General features: G+C 42.2%; 1 protein-coding gene across 2 annotated transcripts in view; it reads left to right on the top strand.

Annotated features, from left to right (window-relative positions):
• The first annotated feature begins 97 nt into the window (after window positions 1–97).
• raly (RALY heterogeneous nuclear ribonucleoprotein) overlaps window positions 98–6,736 on the top strand; it is a 63,167-nt gene continuing 56,528 nt past the window's right edge. For both annotated transcript variants that reach the window (XM_037975352.1, XM_037975351.1), the window contains exon 1: window positions 98–231. The gene's annotated coding sequence lies outside the window, so the exon portion shown is untranslated. The remainder of the gene's footprint in view (window positions 232–6,736) is intronic.

Here is a 6,736-nt window from a genome sequence, read left to right as displayed (position 1 = left end):
CCCCGTTGGGTCCCCCCTGCCCGGTCCCCTCCTCCTCCCTGCATCTCTCCTGCCCGGTCCCCCCCTCCGTCCCGCGGCTCAGTGGTTCGCTCCGGTGTGCGCGCGGCAGCAGCAGCTGGCTCCAGCTCCACAGAGCCACGCGCAGTTCGAGCTCGAGCCGATCGGAGGTGCGCGCGGAGCTCCTGCCTGCTCGCCTGGAGTCCTCAGCCTCTGTGGGGTTTTTCTCCGGTGGTAGGTCCCTTCTCCTGCTCCTCCTGCTCCTCCTCCTGCTCCTCCTGCTCCTCCTCCTGCTCCTCCTCCTCCTCCTCCTGCTCCTCCTGCTCCTCCTCCTGCTCCTCCTCCTGCTCCTCCTGCTCCTCCTGCTCCTCCTGCTCCTCCTCCTGCTCCTCCTGCTCCTCCTGCTCCTCCTTTTTTTAATCTGTTGGTTTGAATTTACGCATCTTTCTGGATTTCTCTGTGTTGGATCAGTTCTTGGTTTTTTTTTCTCTTAATGATCTGAAAACAAAACCTCCTGTCTTGATGATTTTCTTTGAGTTTGTTCTTCTTTGTTGTGATTTAACAGCTTGACACATTAATTCTTTTTGTTAAGGAGATTTTTAATTTTTTCAACTTGAGTTCTTTGTGTTTGCTCTGTGTGATGAAGATGATGATGATGATGAGGATGATGGTTTGTTGCTCAGACAGCTGATGGTTTCGGAACTCTGCTGCTTCTTTTCCCTGACCTCAGGGAATCTCTGTGAGTTTAGGTGAATGTTTGTTTTTACAGGTTTCCAGTCTTCAGCTCTCAGACCTGCAGCAGGTCTGTCTGTCTGTCTGCTGTGGACAGTGTTTGTCTTTGGAGCCATTTCAAGCTTTTTTATTTATAAATCTCAGATCAGATTTGCTGTTCTCGTCCTGGTTTGTTCCTTCACAGTAAAGATCAGACCGGAGGCTCTGACTTCTTCTGCTCCAAAACCCTGAAATGTTTTTGCTTTTTGCTGATTTTAGGCGCTTTGAGGTGAGCAGCTGGTGTCAAAGAAGCAAAGTTAGCAAACTGTGGAAAACGACATAAATCTGACTCTCCTGAGTGGGGAGAAATGATTGCAGTTTTCTTAAATAACGCTGGTGTGATTTGTTCAACACGTGGACCCACAGAAGGGACAATGAGTCGACGTATTTACAGTCCTGGAGGGTTTCCATCCCCTCCACATCCACACAGAAATATTCTCTTTAAAGTCTTGGTGGATGAATGTTTTAGCGTCTCCATGAGGACGCTGCAGTGTCTCTCATTAACAGTCCTGCTGGCTGAGAAACGAAGGTTCGACGTCATTAGAGCTGATGGAAGGTTTTCATGCTGGTCTGATAAAAGCTGGAGGAGGAGAATCCCTCGGCGGCGGACGGAGGTTTGCATTAAGACGGAGCTCTGGGCACGACTCTGACACTCATGGGACAGAAAAGGGTCTTCATAAGGAGATCATTAAGGCTTCTGACTCAACTTTTGTTTCAGATGTTTAGATGTGGTCAGATAGTTGGTTTATAGCCTCGGCTTGTTGCTCAGGAGATGCTTGTGCTATATTTAAACAAATCCTGCATCTCCATCTGAGAATATCCTCTGAAAGGTAAGAGGTGGGACCTGGAAAAGGTCAGATACAAGCATCTTTCCAACGCTGTGCATCGAAACCCTGCAGCCATCAGCTGCACGTCTGCAGGTCGGTCTCACACCTACAACTCAACTGTGCGTCTCATACCTCAGCAGGAGAAAAAGTGGTGATAAATTTAGGCTTTACATCAATAATTCATGCTCCAATCAGAGTCATGATTGTTTCAGCCTTTCTGTTTGATATCAAACTCACTAACGTCAGATGGCCCAGTGGACCAACGGCTAACTTTGTGATTCATCCCCTTTTTTTTGCTATAAATTTATAGTTTTACTTCACAGTTTGTTAGGAAATCACAAGAACCCAGAACAAAATGAGGATTAAAAAAAAAGAGGACAATAACAGGAAATACAGTCATCAGTTACAGCCTACAATCCACGACTGAATATATCGTGATGCCCGTATTTTTGTGTTATATTCATTTAGCTCAGCAAGGAATAAACTTTGCACAAAACAAAAGGAAGTGCTTTCCTCCCCAGAGACTCTCACACCTAAACGTTTGCGTCCCTAACTGTTGCTGAGACTCAGATGTGGTTTTTGTACCTTTTGGATGTTCTTCACGTGTTTTTCGAAGCCTCGGCGAGGTGTCAGCTGTCCCACCGCAGCACCAGGAACAAGCAGGTTCACAGATGTCTTTTTAACAATGCAGTTTTCTGACAGCTGAGCTCATGAATATGCTTCTGACTGCTGATGCTTTTGGCTGACTGCTTGTTTTCTCGTGAACTGAGTCACTCGTCTTCGATCTTCCATCCAGCGTCTTAGTCAGCATCTTTCTCTCCACCTTCTCCGGGGTTTTATTGTGCTCTTTCTGGCTTTGCCAAAACGTTCAGCTGCATTCTCATTAATGTAAATTGCCTGTGTTCGCCGACTTTGCTCCTTTTACGAAGTCAGGAGTCGAGAGAAGTTCTGATGGGTGGAAACTTTGCCGTCTTCCTGATTCAGCAAAAAGCAGACGGAGACCTTCCTCCTCACCCAGTCATCCGCAGTTGTCAGATAAATTAGAAATGATTAAAATGCAACAATTTCCCAGTGAAATTAACCAAAATGCATGACTTCATATAAAGATCATTCAGCCTGGATGTAGTGTTGCTTCAGCTGATAAAACCCAACATTATGACTGATATATACAATATAATACCATCACAATCCAAATACAAACCAGACTCCCTGCTTTTATTAAATATATAATATAAACCTGCTCTATTTATATAAATTGGTTGGCTGCCATTGATAAATGCTAACAGTAGCCAGCTAATGGAGCTGGGGAAATTAGAGTTTATTCGTCAGGAGTCTTTAATTAAATAAAATCTCAACATGCTGCTCAGGTAGGTTGGTGGAGGTTAATCCATGTAAGGCAGCTGGACGCCTTGTTTGTGATTTCTGTCTTAAAGAACAAAAAAAAAGAGGGTCCAGTTCGGTTTGATTCGGTTTGGGAGAACCGTGAAGAAGCTGGTGTTCTCAGACTGACTGCAGAGTTATTGTAGAACATGAATACATTTAATCTGAGTCGGATGAAGTTTCTGAAAGAACTGACAGAGAAATAAAAGTTGAGCTTTGAAACTGTGAAACAGACGTTGGTTAAAATGTGTAACAGCTCAGCTTGTGGTGGGCAGCAAATTGGAAAGTGATCAAAGTTTAAAGAAGAAAAAGTTTTGTTGTTTTCTACGCTGCTGAAGTTAAACTCCAGGGGGATCGGATGCAACCATCAGTGAGCTGCTGAGCTCCGTGAGGGGAAAGAAGTGAAAACAGGAAGAGAGCTAAAACTGGACAGGAAAAACAAAAAGTCAGAAAAGAGGAGAGAAAAAACATCTGAACTGCTTTAAGATGATGGAAATATTACCAAACTTCCCAAAGAGTTCACTTAAAGAGGAAATATATGTAAAACAAAATGACTGAATGAGGTGAGGAAGATTCTAACTGTTAAATGAAAATATTTCATTTAACAAAATAGACTTTGCATAATTGGTTGGTTATATTAAAACATTTTAAAGTAATGTAATCAGTTTAGAAGTTATGAGTTATTTTTGCCGATGACATCATCAGTTTTTAACATTTTTGGCCAGTAGGTATTTTTAATTAAACAAAATATAGCGACAGTTATTTCACCTAAACAAACGTTTATTTATTAACAAAACCTCTACCATTAAAAAAATAACACAAAGAAGAGCATTCTTGCCTAAAACATCTAAACTGTCCGACGGTTAGCTGGTTGTTGTCAGGATCATCTGATTAATCGGTTTGTAATTAAAGTATTTGTAAGTATTTGATGTTTAAAGTTACACAGCAGAGTTGGAGTTTTGGAAATCTGCTCTTGAATCAACTTTTCTGTGAGCAGCTGTTTGATTCGCTCCCTCGTGAGAATTTCTCCCCGGGTTCTCTAAACTGAGATCACGTTACCACCTGTGTGCTCTGACTGCTCCTCAACGTTACCCCCAAATAAATAAAGATGATTAAAACAGTATTTTCCTTTTTAAATGTGAAGCGTTGGTTGTGGACTGATCATCATTTAGGTAGCTGTCTGCTCTGCTCTGCTCTGCCACATTTTTATACTTTCTTTTTAAATCTTTCTGTTTCTGCAGATCTGTCGTTCTCCGAGCCACCTGCCATCCCGTCGCTTTCAGGTTTCCAATGAATCCAAAAAGATAAATCACAGAGTAATTATTTCTTTCTGACTTCCACCTCTGATTAGCACTTGGATCTGCGTCTCGCTGATGTTACTCTTTTTCTTGGCTGCAGGATTTGCTGCGGCTGATCAGATCATAGGTGGCGTTAGAGGCGCGTTTATAGTTATTTGGAAGTTCTGTTGACTGGCTCAGACAGATGGGCTCGTTTCAGACGGAGCTCATTTGTACGAGCCAAATAATAATTAATTGAAATAATTTTGACAGTTTGCTGTCTGTTCGGATCAAAGCTGCACAGACACATGTATACACGTGGAACTGAAAAAAGGCTGGTGGATGGAAACAAAAGGGAAAGGAAGTGAAAGGCATCATAGCAGGATGGAGAATATAGAAATTTAAACAGAAGACGGTAAGAAAAAGTGCAGCAGAACTCAGGAAAAAGCTGAAGGTTCGATCTGAGGAAGCATTAATTTAAGAAAATGTGCAAATTTAAACGTATTTATGTTGTTGTTGATAACGTAATTTCATGTTTTTATCTCCCGACACCTGTGATATCTTAGATAAGCTCACGCTTTTCTGATCAAAGCTCTGATCACACATTAAACGTCATGAAATCCAGCATCTGATATGCTGACAGCTCCACAGACGGTGGATAATAGGAGCGTAACGGTACATGCATTAGTGCCGGGGCAGTTTGGTGGAGACGTTTTGGACGGGTGGGGTCACGGCTCCCGTCTCGAAGCGAGCACATCTCTTATTTACCTGCATTTTACTAACAGCTACGAAACAAAAGAAGCACTAAAGCACGAACCGTTTCAGAAAAACCTGCGTGTTTGATTCAAATCAGCTGTGTGGGGAAAAGGAAACAAGATGCAAGTATGGCAGGCAGTTGTGTCATTTATTCTGCGCTTTGAAAAGCCAGTTGTATACAGATTTAATATTAACCTCAGTCTTCACATTGGGAGATGTTATTTATCTTTCAACAAGTCGAGGTCAAATTAATTAAAGCACAAACTCCTTGTTTTTTATTTTTTATTTTTTAGTAATTATTTTTAAAAGCTTGTTGTGCTGTTTGACCCATTACCTGTAGGTTAGTGTGTACAATTCAAATTGAATGAAAAAGACTTTTAAATATGACTTTTTTCATTATATAGTGGAGTTATCTTCTACCTCTGCTACCTTAGAGCCTCTCCACTAACAAGGTGTGCTTTTCTGCGTCTTGTTCTTCTGAGAGAGTTAAAGTCTGTTAAATAAATATTAAAAATCAGTAACATTTGGTATTCCTTCTCTCTCCTGTTGCACTGAACCGTGACCCTCATGTTGGGGAACATCCTGGACCGGTTGTCCTTTCGGAAGGATCGCTATCCTGCAGGTCTTTGATGCTTCTGTGATTTGGCACGGCTGGTTGCGATGAATGAGTAATTATCAGGCGTCTGCAGAACCTGAAGACCTGCTGAAGAGCAGAGGAACAACCAACACCTGCAGGATGGTGCTCCTCCAACCACAGCGCTGCACCATTAGTGTTTAAGAAAACTTAAAGACGTGGTTGAATGTTAGCTTCTGATTCTACTGCAGTGGTCTCCAACCCTGGTCCTCAGGGCCTCCATCCTGCATGTTTTCCTTGTTTCTCTGCTCCAACACACCTGATTCAGAGGTTAAATCACCTCTTCATGTTCTGCAGAAGCCTGTTAATCACCCATTGATTCAAATCAGACGTTTTGGGCAAAGTTGCAAAAATTCGCAATTTCGTGGGGTTTGCTTGATTTTGCGTTAATAGTTGCAAAATTCTGGAGGGTCTGATTGATGAGAGGGTAACTTATTATATCACTCCCATTAAAACCTGCTCTGTTTTTGTTTTTTACCTTCAGCTGATAACAGCCCCCGTCCACAACCTGGTAAAAATTTAAAACTACCAAGGGAAGCGTGTGCACGTGTAGAAATTGTAATTACTCTCCCCGGGCGTTTTGCATTAATAACAACATCACTGACACATTTAGTCGAACAGCAGAGTTGTAGTCATTATCCTTTCAGCCTGAACTGCTGTTGTGTTGGTTTCCTGAACAATAAGTTAATTATCTGGAAGCTCTGCTGTTCCGGCTGACTGAACACATCAGAAGTGACCGTTAATTTCAGGCTTTAACAGAGGAATATATAAATATGACACAGATATGGTCACCTGGTTGCACATTTAAAGCAACGCTTCCAGGAGGCTCCAAAAAGACGATAAAACTCGACTATCTGGAAGTCGTCTCGCCCTGCGGTTCCATCTGTTGCTCCACTGGTTGTGTGTCCTCCCATCACCTGGCTGATGTGTCACNAAACAGGCAAATGCTGTGATCACCATTATACTTTTATTTAATCAGCATGACATAGCAGTTCCATTATACTTTTATTTAATCAGCATGACACCATGACATAGCAGTTCTATTACACTTTCTTATAACAGCCGTATCGTATGACATCCTGACTTAGCAGTTA

This window comes from Kryptolebias marmoratus, linkage group LG4 (assembly GCF_001649575.2).
Source record: "Kryptolebias marmoratus isolate JLee-2015 linkage group LG4, ASM164957v2, whole genome shotgun sequence".
Taxonomy (NCBI): domain Eukaryota; kingdom Metazoa; phylum Chordata; class Actinopteri; order Cyprinodontiformes; family Rivulidae; genus Kryptolebias; species Kryptolebias marmoratus.
This window is presented reverse-complemented; position numbering and strand designations above follow the sequence as displayed.